Consider the following 15,265-nt stretch of genomic DNA (forward strand, 5'->3'; position numbering starts at 1 on the left):
TGAGTTATACAATATATTAGTAAACAAGTAGTCATAAAGAAAAAGTAGGAGCCGAACTATACAATATATGAGTAAAAGTAGTCTCCTTAATGACATTCTGAGGATGTAAGTAAAAGTATCCAGAAGGATTAGATCAGTTGGTTATAAGAAAAAGAACAAGACTACTGAGAAGGGGAGGGTCGGTAGATCCAAGTAGGAGAGCTAGTAGATCAGGAACAAGACTACTGAGAAGAGGAGGGTCGGTAGATCCAAGTAGGAGAGCTAGTAGATTGGTAACAAGACTACTGAGAAGAGGAGGGTCGGTAGATCCAAGTAAGAGAGCTAGTAGATCAGTAACAAGACTACTGAGAAGAGGAGGGTCGGTAGATCCAAGTAGGAGAGCTAGTAGATCAGTAACAAGACTACTGAGAAGAGGAGGGTCGGTAGATCCAAGTAAGAGAGCTAGTAGATCAGTAACAAGACTACTGAGAAGAGGAGGGTCGGTAGATCCAAGTAGGAGAGCTAGAAGATCAGTAACAAGACTACTGAGAAGAGGAGGGTCGGTAGATCCAAGTACGAGAGCTAGTAGATCAGTTAGGTTTAGTACAGGGGCACAACCAGTGTGTTCTGAGGAAAAGTTTCAGTTTGTTTTTAAAGAGTGATATAGAGGGAAGAGAGGAAAGTTCACAAGGAAGAAGGTTCCAGGAGTTTCCAACAGTATTAGAGAAAAGAGAGTCCCCAGCCCTGTTGTTTGATTTACAAATATTTACAAGAAGTTTATGTGATGAATGTAAGGTCTTTAGATTGTTGTAGGGGATAATGAGGGTAGATAGTATAGGGGTATTGATAGGATGGTAAAGGGTTTTGTGGGCAATGGTAAGTTGGTGGAATTTAAGCTGATTTTGTAATTCAAGCCATCCTAGTTGCTTTAGATTAATACAGTGGTGGGTTCTGAAAGGGCTACCTGTAGTAAATCTGGCTAAGTTATTGTAGGAGTTTTCCATTTTATTAAGGTTGTTTTTAGAGAGATTAGCATATATGAGTGAGGCATAGAGGAGAGTAGGAATTAGATGGGTGTGAGCAATAGTTATTCTAGCTGCAAGAGAGAGGAAGGGTTTGATCCTGTAGAGAGAGCCTAGTTTTCTATTAACAGATTTTAGAGTATTGTTAATATGGGTGTCGAAGTTAAGGTTGTTATCTATGGTAATACCTAGTAGATTGGTAGTTGGATCTGGGGATATGAGAGTACTGTTATTGGACGTTACTGTGAAGTCTATTGGGAGGACTTACAAGTAGGAGTAAAAAGGAGGAGTTTAGTTTTTTGGGGTTCAGAAGGAGACAGCACTGTGTAAACCATTGTTCAACTGTGTTAAACACATTTTGTGTAAGGGAGTGAAGTTCAGATATAGATGTGGCTGAGCATATAAATGTGGAATCATCTGCATATTGTATGCATGTAGCTTGGGGGATTGCTAGGTGAAGGTCGCTGATAAATATAGAAAACAAGAGAGGTCCTAATATGGACCCTTGAGGAACACCAATGTTAATGTGCACAAGGGGAGATAGAATGTTGTGCCAAAGCGCAGCCTGTTGTCTGTTGTCCAAATAGGACTGGAACCATTTTATAGTTAATGCATCTAGTGACAGGGATTTGAGGATATTTATAAGTATCTGGTGATTTACCATATCGAATGCCTTGGACAGATCTCTAAGTGCAGAGGAAAGCATATTGAGGTTACGTTTTTTGTTAATACAGTCAGTAAAGAAAAGGAGGGCAGTAGTAGTGCTGTGGGAAGGTCTGAAAACCATGTTGACAGCTGGAAAGTAATTTATTTTGGATTAGGTAGTCTAGCAATTGTCTATGGATGCATTTTTCCATGATCTATTGCTAAGGGAGACAGTAGGGCTATGGGACGGTAACTGGAGAGTTCAGTAGAGTTTCCACCCTTATGAAGGGGGATAATATGGGAGATTTTCCAGATTTTAGGGATATGTCCTTCACTGATGGTTCTATTGATGAGAATGGAAATGGGATAGGCAATAGATTTGGCTGCCTTTTGTAGATATTCAGCGGGTAGTTGGTTTGCTGAAGGAGTGCATGGTTTCAATTTTTGGGTAAGGGTAAGAATATATGTAGTTGGGACTGTTTGGAAGAGAAATGGAGGGGGTGGGTTAGAGTTAGAGTTGGATATAGTTAAGTCCTGAGTAGATAACTGACTGGTAAGAGTTTAAATGGCCTCAGTGAAAAAGGTATTAAAGGCATTAGCACTCTGTTTGGGATACTCTTGGTCTGTGCCTTGTGGGTTTGGTGTGATGGATTGACCTGGGTGTAATAATTGATTAATACTTGCCCAAAACTTTTGTGGTTTATTATGGTGAGTCTGCTGGAATTGTAGGTAGTAGTTTCTTTTGTCAGACAGTACAGCTTTTTAAGTTTCATATCTTAGTTGTCTGAAGTTTTGTTGCTCTACTGGGTTTTTATTTAAGCGAGATTTATTCCAGTATTTATTTCTGAGTTGGATTTTTTGCCTGGTTTCTTTTGAAAGCCATGGGGCAGATTTAGTTCTCATTCTGATAGAGTGGGTTGGCGCATGGTGGTCTAGTATGGCTAGGAAGTTAGAATTAAAGTAATTAACAGCTTCATCCAGTGTGAGGTATATTAAAAGGGAGACCAGTTTTTAACCAAGTTTCTGTTAAACAAAGAATGTCAAAGGAGTAGATTTCCAAGAGAGCATGGAGTTGTGCAACTTTGTTATTAATGCTACGTATGTTGAGGTGTAACTTTGTTATTAATGCTACGTATGTTGAGGTGTAACTTTGTTATTAATGCTACGTATGTTGAGGTGTAACTTTGTTATTAATACTACGTATGTTGAGGTGTAACTTTGTTATTAATGCTACGTATGTTGAGGTGTAACTTTGTTATTAATGCTACGTATGTTGAGGTGTAACTTTGTTATTAATGCTACGTATGTTGAGGTGAGCTAATAAGAGTGAGTTAGGTGGTTTAGAAAAGGAATGGATAGGATGGGGGTTGGGGCTGTGGAGTTGAGTGGTAGTAGCAGTTGTTGGGCCTGGGTTTGGGTGAATGTCTCCATCTTTTAAAGAGAGGAGTAGTGTTTGAAGTCTAGTATTTGGGAATTTACTATATAGAGGTAGAGATTTTCTGGGATTGGGAGAGTCATATCTAATGTGGGCTATCCTATGTATTTTGCTAGTGGATAGCTGGGTGTAGATGTTATGTTAACATGGTTAGTGAGAATAGGTAGAGAGGAGAGGTAGATAGTCTATTGTGGTGGAGAAAATGTGGATGTATTGGGTGTTCATAGGAGGTTAGCAGGTAAGCTAAAGTTAGAGGTGGTAGAAGTGTAAGTATGAATAACCTCTGTAAGAGGGCTGGGGTGGGTAGCTTATACATCTGGAAGAGTATATTGGTAGGAAATCAGACCAAAACAGCCAATAAGGTTAATTTCAGAGCTGGAAACCACTCCTCTTGTGACAGATAGGCTGCTCTAATGCTTACCACTCTCACTGATAAGCAGAAAGACCTCCCACTACGACAACAAGGTCTGGACCACTCAGAAACACAGACTAAAGTCCTGAAACCAGCAAATCTGGGATCCAGACTATTCTAGTATAGGAAAGGGCGGGAAACTAACAGTACAGATAGTATTTATTTATTTATTTATTTATTTTTATGAAATTAAGCAGCAAAAATGCTCAGAAACTGCTGTCACACTTGAATGTGATTCCTACAGTATTAAATGCAATTTAAATTGTTAACTTTTAAGCAGAAAAATCAAGTGCACACACAGTAAAATGATTTAGCAGTAAAATGCAGCAGAAATAAAACAGAACCACAGTAAAAATGATTTTTTAAAGTGCGATAAGCAAAAACAGTTAGGAGAAAGCCAAAAAAAAGGTACTTAGATCAACAAAAAGTCTCTCCTTCTCATTTCTGGTGAATATGGGAATGCCTTCATTTCAGATTACAGCAGTGATTCTTACATTATTAGGGACTTAGTTCAGAAGGAATGGGACAAGTTTTCCAACTTATCGGATCTGAATTTAAAGTTTGATATTCCCCTGAAATTTATTTACAGGAAAGGTAGAAACGTTAAAGACCTTTTGGAGAATAAATATGTGGAGTCAGTCAATAAGAAGGTTGGGACTTTCAAGTGTGGGGCATGCCAGCAGTGTCCTTTTATATCTAACGTCTCAGAAATATTTATTAGTAGCAGTGGTAAACATATACAATCTAAGTCACATTACAATTGTGATAGTAAAGGCTTAGTTTATATTGCGACGTGTATGAAATGTGAAGCATTTTGCATAGGTAAAACCGAAAGTTGTTTAAAGAGAAGGATATATGAGCACCTTTATGATATTAAGAGCGGTCATATTAAAAATGCCCTATACAAACACACAGATATGTGAGGCAGCTTTTTTTCACATTTTTTGTGGTGGATAAGGTGCCCATGGACAAAAGTGGTGGATCGTGGGAGACTATGTTGGAATACCGAGGGGTATACTGGTAACTGGTATTAGAAGCCAGTAAATGGTTGGGTTAGAATGAGATGATCTCCCTCTCCCCTATCTTGAAGTTAAGAGCAGCTAAGCTTTAGACCCCTAGGTTTAGTTACAAACTATGTTCATATTTCAACATTTTAACACTTTTAGTACATTTTTAACATTTTTAACAATGTATATTTATGATGGTGATTTATTTATGCATTTAAAATATTTTATATTTATTATATATTCAATGTTTAAAATATTTATTAGATGCATTTGTTGTAATTTAATATTATAAAATGGATGTTAGGAACTTTATATGTGTAATAATTTGACTAGGTCGATGAAGGGTTAATGAATTAGAGAGTTTTTTAATTGATTAATTACTTATTGGTAAGGGTATATAAAGAGGAAAGTGTGGGGTTTGTCTTATCTGATGAAGTGATGTGACGAAAACAAACTGGTTGTGTGTCAGTGGTAATCCTGTTTCTTGTGCTGTGGCTTGCTGTGGTTTAATAAACTGCATTCATGGTGGAAAAGGCCCTGATAATGCTGAACAGTGTTGAGGAACAGACGATTTTAGCCAGAATCATGAACAGTCCTTTCCTACTGACAAAGTCAAATGCCAAATTGTTCATGTCAGCGAAGACGACATACAGAGGTTTGTTCTGCTCCCTCACTCTTCTTGTAGTTGCCTAACATAGAAGATCATGTCAGTGGTAGACCATTCAATTCTGAATCCACATTGAGACTCACAGTAGACTCCCTCTGCAAGAACGTCAGGCATCTTCAGGACATCACGTGCAAACAGGGAAGTAAATAGTGTGGGAAGAAATAGCCAGGGAATTGTTATGGCTAGGCTTGTATAGGCCCTAGGGCCGATAGCCTAGTACCATCCTATGACCCTATGAATAATTTTCCCACAGTACTGAGAAGGGAGATGCTGCAGTGGTTGTTAGAATCACTTTTGTCACCCTTGTTCTTATAGGTAGCAATGATGTTAGCTCCCTAATATCTTGCAGTACGCTGGCTTCTCTCCAGCATTGGCAAATTATTGCATGCAGCTCTGAGATTAGGGTACCATTGGCACATTTGAGGATTTCTAAGGGAATACCATCTTTTCCAGAAGAAAGTGCTTTTAGCTTGTCATTGAGTTCCACCAAGGTGGGCTCAGCATGGGGTTCAGTCATAGTCGGCAGAGACTCAGTGGCATTCAGGGGTCTCTCCGTAACTAAAGTCTCTCTGGCATGCAGCTGTGAGTAGTGTTCCATCTCCTTGGTTCTGTCCTTCAAGACCACGCCTTTGTCCTTTAAGTTATAAACTCCAAAGGAGCTCAGGAAGTTTGCTCTATAACTTCAGAATCAAATTATGTCCTCACATTTCAAACAAATGTTCATATCTCTGGAACCATATGGATTATGAAGGTAGTATAAATGGCAAACTCTTCAGCAGAAAGTATTTTAATAGCGGTAGTATTCTTTAGGTTCTAGGTCTTAAAACAAATTTTATAAGTCACAGTTAACACAGTAACTATTATGTTTGTAATATTTTGTAAACAACTTAGAATATCTCAGCAACCACTCAAGTTCCATACATACTGGCAGAAGCATTTTATTCATCTAGCTGAGAGCTTTCATACAAGTCTAAGAAATTCTGTCTGTGTTGTTGACATATTTAGAAAAATGTGAAAATTATTATGCATCAATTAATATATGTAATAAAAACAACAGTTAATATATATTTACCTGCAGTAGTAAGAAGTCAAGTATAAATGCAATTGAGTTTGTCATCGTGTAAGCTTTAAGAGGAAATCTTTCAAAACCTTGTACATACCATGGTTTTGGAATTATTGATGCAAATATGAACAAGCAATATTTGTGCCTGGAGACGTTACGTAGGAGATAACTGTAAATGCATCTGGAGGCGTCACTCAGATGTAATGAATTAAGTAGGGTGATCTTCTTTTGTGGTGGACTGATGGCTCACTTGATCCCATCATACATTCCTTGCATGTTACTAGTGTCCAGAATCGACTGAATCTTGGAGCAGAGATGGAGCCAATAATTATAAGTACACCACCGAGCTCAGTAGTATGCTATATTAATTATATTATAATATATTATATTATATTATATTATAGTATGTCATATCATATCATATCATATCATATAATAGGAAGCATGCTGGTACTGCAGTTAACATTGCTGTTTCTACACACAGACAGATTTTAAATATTCTTATAAACTTGGAAGGTGTCTAGAATAACAAGTTTTGTATTAGCATTCATTTTTTTGAAGGATATGAAGTTTGAAATTCAAATGTCTATCATTTTTAGTGACTTTATTTGTCATAAAAGTTACACATTTACGAGGAACAGTCCAAAAATATGAGGAAAAAATCAGGGCATTCTGTGAAATTCGGGACAGTTGAAAGGTAAGGTTCAATTCAAGATGGCAGAGTCTTCTGTATGGAGTTTGTGTGTTCTCCCTGGGTTTACATGACATTTCATGAAGATTGAAAATTTGAAAGTCACATACTAAAGATATGCTTTTTAATTGTTAAATTAGTTTTGGTTAAAGAAGTGCAAATGAGAGTATACATTTTGTAAGATACTCTCGCCTTGTCTTGTTTTGGCTGCTGCTTTGTACCCATTGCTTTCTGAGATAGATTCCAGGTCCGTGGCCAAAAACTAAAGCAGAGAAAATGAAAGGATATTATATTGAATTGTATTGTTATGCACAAGCTTTATCTCTGTCTTGAATTTTAATGTTGTTTGTTTCATTTTAGAATTCTTTAATCTACAGTATTTTACCTGTCTCAAATCATTTGAGGCTATGCTGGTTTTAATTAATCGGCAATGGAAGGGTTACACTACACTGAGAGTGCTGAATCATTGTGGCCTGTATATTACTGAGTCTCAGGTGGAGACAAGACTTCTGTTGCTTTATGCCAATCATTGATCTAGAAGAATGTCTGCGGTCACTGCTGCACTGAAGCTTTTGTATAAAATTAAGTAAGTCTAAGATATCGATGCACTCATCTGTATCATATCTGCTAAAGTGCACTAAAAAGGTTTGACTACAAGGGCCATTTTTGCTTCATCTTTCATCTGAGGCAGGGGGACTGTCAGTACAAGGACTACATGACAGGGGAAGCACAAGTTATACATCCCTGCAGAGGCCTGAAGTGACAGTCATAAAATCTTCTTTCCACGGCTTGTCAATCTGCAGAGTCATCCTGCAGAGATGAAAGGAGCTTCGGGTACCCAGCTTGCACATATTCATGAGTGCAGCTCTGTAATCAGGAACTGCGTGCTTACGTAGTATTCACTGACATACAGGTTGTAGAACTTGGGTCCACAATCACAGTGCAAAATTTTATTCAATCATGCATCATGAAACCACAGCTTAGTTTGTGTTTCTAGACAATAAATTGCACAGGCAGAAATAAATAAGCCCTGTGTGTGTGTGTTTGTGTGTGCATGTATCTGTCCATCTATGTGTTCTGTTTTTTTTCTCTTCCATTTTTATCTGTCATTATCCTTTTATTTCGCTCCCTCCATGTCTCTTTCCCTTCCCATTTTCTACGTGCTGTCTGCAGCATCTCAGGTGCCTGTCTGACATCATTTTACCTTATTGCAGCTTGTGTCACATGGTCCTGCCCTAGTCTCCAATCACGACATTTCTGCTGTCGTCTGGCACTTTTTTCCTCCTATTACCTCCCGACAGCTAGAAGATTAATGCAGCCCACCCTCTGACTACATTTACCATCCTCCGGGTCCAGAAGAACATCTGCAACCACACTGCCACTGCAGCTAGAGACGGGCAGGGAGCAGGTAAGTGACTGAGCAAATATTCCTATAAATACAAAACAGATTGTCAACAAAACTGATTCCATGTAAGGGGGATTGTCATTTCAGACAGATAGAGAAAGGAAACTGTCTACTAAGTGCGGAAGCATGGAGATTTGTTTGCAGAAAAAGCCTCAATTTCTAAACTACTCAGCCAAACATTGCCTGTTTAGTCCAGGATTATTTAAATTCGATGCCACACTCAAAGCTGAACTGCATACTTAATGATAAAATTATGCTGTGTGGCTAGATATATAGCAAGTACCAGTCTTTTTCATGGCTGTTTTGCAGTCCATAATCACCTTCAGACAGCAGCAGTCAAGAAATTTCACCCTTCTCACTATGCATTTTTTCTCTCTATAATCATCGTTATATTTGACCTTGATGACTTTTACTTTGCAGTTCATGTACAATTATTTACTGTATTCTTTGTATAATTATTCTAATTGCTGATTTACTAGGTATTTGGGTCTTGAGTTAGTTTAATAAATGCATTTGACCTTAGCAATGTATTTTAAAGGGGGCAGATAGGTTTATAAATTAATGAAGTAGAATGTGGCTTGACTTCCATCTGCTGGTTGCATTTCCCTTTATTTGGTGTGTGTGTGTGTGTGTGTGTGTGTGTGTGTGTGTGTGTGTCTGATCTTTATCCCTCAAAAATAGAATTCCTGTTTCTTAACCTTGCTTCCTGACTTCCTGCATCAGTTTCTAATCACCTGAATGACATCACATCTACTGCCATAAGACCTGCAATGATGCCACAAAAGGCAGGTATTATGCCTTAAGTTAGGTAAGACATAGATGGATTAATTTTCAGGAAGAGGAGTACTGAGTGGCTGGGAAAAAAACAATCTGTTTCCACACAATAAGAATTGGTTAAACATTTGTAACTGTGCACAGAAGATGCCTCTGTAACTACAGCTCCTGTGCCATACTCCATCCGTTCATGCATATCACTCAGCTAACAATTCAGTGCCACGTGACAATGCTAACTCCATCCATTATATGAGGATATGTTGCATATATTGTTACTTTTTTCATAATCTTATACCACTCAATAATTAGTACTGTCTGAAATGCAGTGCCAGTGCCTGCAAGGACTTCAGCCACTGAGATTTTAAGAGTGTATTTGAAAATCTAACTGAAGATTTGTTAGAATTAAAAGCATTGCTTTGCCTCAGAAACAAGAGAACTGAGGTGTGGATTGTGTCTGCAAAACTACTCAATCTGTAAGGCTTCTCTCCAGCTACAATCACACCTTTGTGTCTCTGGAGAACAATCTACTAGTACAGAATCTGTTTCTCAAAGTGATGCTCTGTCATACACTGATATAATTATTTCAGAAAATTAAACTTGTGTGCATTTCTATTTGCTGGAATATGAGTACATCTTTATAAGATTTCATAGAGAAACAGAAACGTGTTTGCCTTTAATCTGTGGCTATAGCATTCCCAAGAGCCATTAACATTGCAGAGAATATATTTGATTAGTAAAGGAGAGTACAATTTCCAGGCATTTTCTTTTTTATTATTATTTATTTGTTTTGCAATATTAAATACTGCAGTAATGTTTGCATGTTGTGAGAATGCAGTTCTGTACCTGCTTGTGTGTCATTTTGAAAGGGCCCACAAATCATCACATTAACCTCTCCAGTGCCTTCTAAAGATTCTTATTTCCTTTCCTTTTGCCCCCTCATTTTTAAGGATCCCCCTTGCTGCCACAGCAAGGCAGCAGACCCCACCCCAAAATCAAGAGTGCAAGGAAACATGTTTGTTGCATAGCTGGATCTTATTTATGCCTTCAGAACTCTTTTTGATGTTTTGAGATAATTGTGGATGTCAGATCATGAGAAGAAATGTTGGGAAAGGGAGCGTTGTAGCAAGTGCAAATATAAATAATAGCTGTGCACGCTATGACCTTCCAGCAGTAAAGGACTTTTGAATGCTTTGTAGAGAGTTTTAACCCTCACCCACCATACACACATATACATACATTCATTCACACTAGTAACTGCACCCTAATGATTTGCACCATTTGCTGGAAACATCTGAGTAAATGAGATATAACATAAACGTAACAAGAAAAAGAATTTTTTTACCCTTCATCGAACTGGAATCTAATTCTTTGTCTACTATATAACAGAGACATTTACAGTAAAGCTTTAGTTTGTGTAGCATATCGCATACCACACTTCTGAAAACTATTTTGTAGATGAACAACAGAAAAAAACATAAATGTATTGAGTGTATACATTTTTAAAAATGCACGTGATGTGAAACTGTAGTCCTGTTAAAGTTAATATCGTGGCTGCAATCTGTAGTTAAGAATTTTATAATATAAGGACAGACATAATTTCTCATTTTTGCCTGAATTTCATCCCATCTTATCCACAGGAATTATTGTCATGGCAGGTAAATGTGGAACTACACAGCATGTAAAACCAGACTATCTTTCCTGCTGACATTTCAACACGTATTGGCATTCCTATCATGGAAGAAAGACAGTGCAGAAAAAATAGGCTTAATTTCTTGTTTAAATAAATAAAATTAATTTAAAACAGGAAATAAAAAGTTGTCAGATGCAGTCTTACAAAATATGTTTTCTATTTCACTAAGCCATGTGATTAGTGTTCTCTAGCTCTGGTTTACTGCCCCTAAGAATGCACGGGGAGTAGTTAGGAGTACACACTGCAGTAAGGTTGAAGATTGTTTTGCTGCAGTCAGGGGGGGGGTGGAAGTCAAAGTATAATTATTAAACAATGTATAATGATCCATCTTTGCTTCTTTACAGGCTCACTGTGTATCATGGCACTTGTAGGTACATCATCAGCTGGTAACACTTTTGTGTTTTTTTGCAGTATTAAAATAATTCGCTATGAAACTTTTTTTGCATAGTAATGAGGAAAGAAGATTTCAGGACTTAAATGAATGCTTCACTTTTATAATGGCAACCTTATAAAGCCTTTTTTCAACTTTGTACAAAAACCTCAAATACAGAGAGTAACAAGTAGAGAAGGTGGTGATAATAACAATTAACTACTCAGTGACTGAGTGGGTTGTACCCCCTCCTTTACAGCTTGATTGTTACAAAGGTTGGGGGTCGTATCTCTCAGCAGGCCTGTGGGCTTATATTTCAGTTCTTGCACTGCAGTGCAGCATTGGGGGGAGTTGCTGTACTCCTGAGTTGCTGCCGGTTTGATGACACATTAAACTGAGATCCAGTCTTCATGAGTCTGTCATTGCTCAGGTCGCAGTTAAACAGTCCAACAGTCCTAACGCATTTTAATGAAAAGTGGAGTTAACTTTTTTTGGTATCTTGACTAAAGTTTTCTTCTTCGTTTCTTTGCTGAAAAAGACGCAGAAAAAAATCAGTGCATCTATCCAATTCCAAAATAATAAATAAATAAAAATGTAGTGTGATCCCAGACAAGAATATGAACAAATGCATTGACAAATAATATGACCAAGCAGAGAAATAAAAGAAGCATTTCGGTGACTAGAGCTATGCATGGTGACGGAGCAGGAGTGTCTTATGTTGCTTATATTAAGCTAGTCTGACTGTCAGCGTAGAGTACTAAGGATCTGAACTGTTTTAAGGTTGTTTTCTGTAGTCAGACGTGCAGGGTTTGATTTCTTCCAGCACCCTTTGCAAACTGTGGGACTCCTGAGAATATAACTTATCTAGGCAGTGCCTCTGTCTTCATAAAATCACACAAGCACTGGAAAACATATCTAATTTGCTCAAATCATGGACCATAAGAATAGCAAAGCTGTAAGAATCAAACGCAGATACTTTCGCCGTATAAAGAAAGTTCATTGACAGACATGTAGGAATCAAACTCTGTACACATATGCTATTTGAAACAAGTTTGAGGGTATAATATTACTCTACAGGAGTGACATCATATACAAATAGAGATTGTGAGACTCAAACTCAGGACAGCACAACACAGCATATTAGTTTCAGGCTACTAAGCAACCAAAAACCTCTACCCAGGATAATGATGTAGTGGGGAAAGAAGACTGGCACAGTCCTTGCATAATATGGGGTGTGGCAATAGTAAGTGGGTGTCTGTGTGTTGGGGGGGGGCTATGACAGATATAAATAATGCAGTTCTTGATTTAACTGAAGCAATTGTAGCAATATACACTTTTAATATGCTCAGCGGTGGGCCTTCCTGCTGAAACTTCAGATTTTGCAAGATAAAATCCAAAAATCTGTGCACCAGCCCATCCAAAACAGAAAAGCTGTAATTTATTAAAACTAAGAAACATTATCAGTAAGAATTAAAATGTAATGACTGCAGATAGTAAGTATAAAAACCTATATAACCTGTACCCTAGGAGGTGTTTTGACTTATCAAAATTAAGCATCACAATTGTAGAATTTCAGCTGTTGCTTCTTATTATATCAAAGTTAACGAGCTGTTTTGTGTAGTCTGGAGAACAGGATTAAAGTTTAACTTGTCATTTGATAGTAGAATCTCAGGAGTACAGCAATCCCCCCCACCCCCAATGTCACTATTCAGTGCAGGTAGTGAAATATAAGCCCACAGGCTGGATGTGAGCTATGAACCCTAAGCTTTGTAACAATCAAGCTGTAAAGGAGGCGGTGCAATCCACTCAGTCACTGACTTGTTAATCTTTATTATTACCACCTTCAGTATTTGCTACTCTCTGCCAATAATAGTTGCAGTTCTGTTACAAAGATGTAAAAAGGCTTTTTAAGGTTACCATGATAAGAATAAAACATTCAGTTATGTGAGTTATGTGAATGAAATATTCCTTCCTTATTACTATGTAAAAAAAAAAAGCTTCTTACAGAATTCTTCTAATACCTCAAAAAATCAAAAGTGTTACCAGACGATGCTGTACCTATATGTGCATGCCACGAGACACCACAGCAATTCTGTTAAAATGTTAAGCTGGATCCTTATAAATAGTTTAATTTTCTTAAGTATGCAGTGACCATTTCTCTTCTCCACTGACTGCAGAAAACAAGTGACCAGACAGCTAGTGTGTGACTCCACAAATCAGTTGACCAGACAGGTCCTGCATCTCTCCTGAAAAAGGACAGTTGTGTCCAGTGGGCTTACCCAGTTAAAATGTATAAACATAAATAAAAAATCTGTTTCCAATGTTCATTAGCTTGATGGCTGAAGAAGATAATAAGCCTATATAGTTTGCCCTTTTAAGTGTCCTGACCCCCCCCCCCCAACTCTATATAACTTACTGTCATCCTTTCCATTTTCCACCTGCCTCCAGGTCTCTTGGAAATCTCGGTGGATTTCCTTTGCACCTCTCAGTCTAGTAATCCATTTCATATTTCCATAACCCTTGTGATGAAAAACTAGTTTCAGAGATCCAGGAAGCAGTTAATTCATACAAATGTTCTTTCTGCCCCCTCCTTCCTCCCTCTATCTTTCCTGTTCAGAATTACACTTCATACCAACCTGTCATGCTCTTCTGTACCAAAATCATACCCCCCTTTGTTCTCATGTGAGAAGAGCTTTATGTCCTGTAACTGCTGGTCATAGTCCTTCCCTCGATTCCACAGATTCTTCTGACAGCTTAGCACAGAATTCTTTTAAACACCCCATTGTCCTCTTCATTATATAGAGTTCGAACCTGATCAGAGCCATAAGGGTCTGGTCTGACCAATGTCCTACAGAGTGGCACCATTACATCTCTCTCTCCTAAGAATACACTCAAGCCTTCTCTGCTGCTTCCGCTCTCATCTTACCCTGATCCTCGTGGGCGAGTCCATGTGGGATCAACATCCCCAAATTGTTTTTTTCTTCTTCATTTCCTCTCTGTTTCCACATCCCGATCTCCCTACACAGACTCCTTATATTACATTGTTACATTGTAATACTAAGTAATGTCCACCCTCCCCTCCTGTATCACTGCCTGCAGGTCCCCATCTCCCTACAAAGACTCCTTATATTACATTGTTACATTGTAATACAAAGTAATGTCCACCCCCCCATATCACTGCCTGCAAGTCCCCATCTCCCTACACAGACTCCTTATATTACATTGTTACATTGTAATACTAAGTAATGTCCACCCTCCCCTCCTGTATCACTCCCTGCACGTCCCCATCTCCCTACATAGACTCCTTATAGTATATTGTTACATTGTAATACAAAGTAATGTCCACCCCCCCCGTATCACTGCTTTCAGCTCCCCATCTCCCTACACAGACTCCTTATATTACATTGCTATATTGTAATTCTAAGTAATGGCGCACCTCCCCTCCTCTGTCACTGCCTGAAGGTCCCATCTCCATACACAGACTCCTTATATTACATTCTTACATTGTAATACTAAGTAATGTCCACCCTCCCCTCCTGTATCATTGCCTGCAGGTCCCCATCTCTGTACACAGACTCCTTATATTACATTGTTACATTGTAATACTAAGTAATGTCCACCCCCCCCCCGTATCACTGCCTTCAGCTCCCCATCTCCATACACAGACTCCTTATATTACATTCTTACATTGTAATACTAAGTAATGTCCACCCTCCCCTCCTGTATCATTGCCTGCAGGTCCCCATCTCTGTACACAGACTCCTTATATTACATTGTTACATTGTAATACTAAGTAATGTCCACCCCCCCCATATCACTGCCTTCAGCTCCCCATCTCCATACACAGACTCCTTATATTACATTGTTACATTGTAATACTAAGTAATGTCCACCCTCCCCTCCTGTATCATTGCCTGCAGGTCCCCATCTCTGTACACAGACTCCTTATATTACATTGTTACATTGTAATACTAAGTAATTTCCACCCCCCCCCGTATCACTGCCTGAAGGTCCCATCTCCATGCACAGACTCCTTATATTACATTGTTACATTGTAATACTAAGTAATGTCCACCCTCCCCTCCTGTATCACTCCCTGCACGTC

General features: G+C 38.4%; 1 protein-coding gene across 1 annotated transcript in view; it reads left to right on the top strand.

Annotated features, from left to right (window-relative positions):
* The first annotated feature begins 8,199 nt into the window (after window positions 1-8,199).
* ENO2 (enolase 2) overlaps window positions 8,200-15,265 on the top strand; it is a 477,844-nt gene continuing 470,778 nt past the window's right edge. The window contains exon 1 of the mRNA XM_044079597.1: window positions 8,200-8,329. The gene's annotated coding sequence lies outside the window, so the exon portion shown is untranslated. The remainder of the gene's footprint in view (window positions 8,330-15,265) is intronic.

The sequence above is a fragment of the Protopterus annectens genome, chromosome 8.part0 (genome assembly GCF_019279795.1).
Source record: "Protopterus annectens isolate FY-2018-M chromosome 8.part0, PAN1.0, whole genome shotgun sequence".
NCBI lineage: Eukaryota > Metazoa > Chordata > Ceratodontiformes > Protopteridae > Protopterus > Protopterus annectens.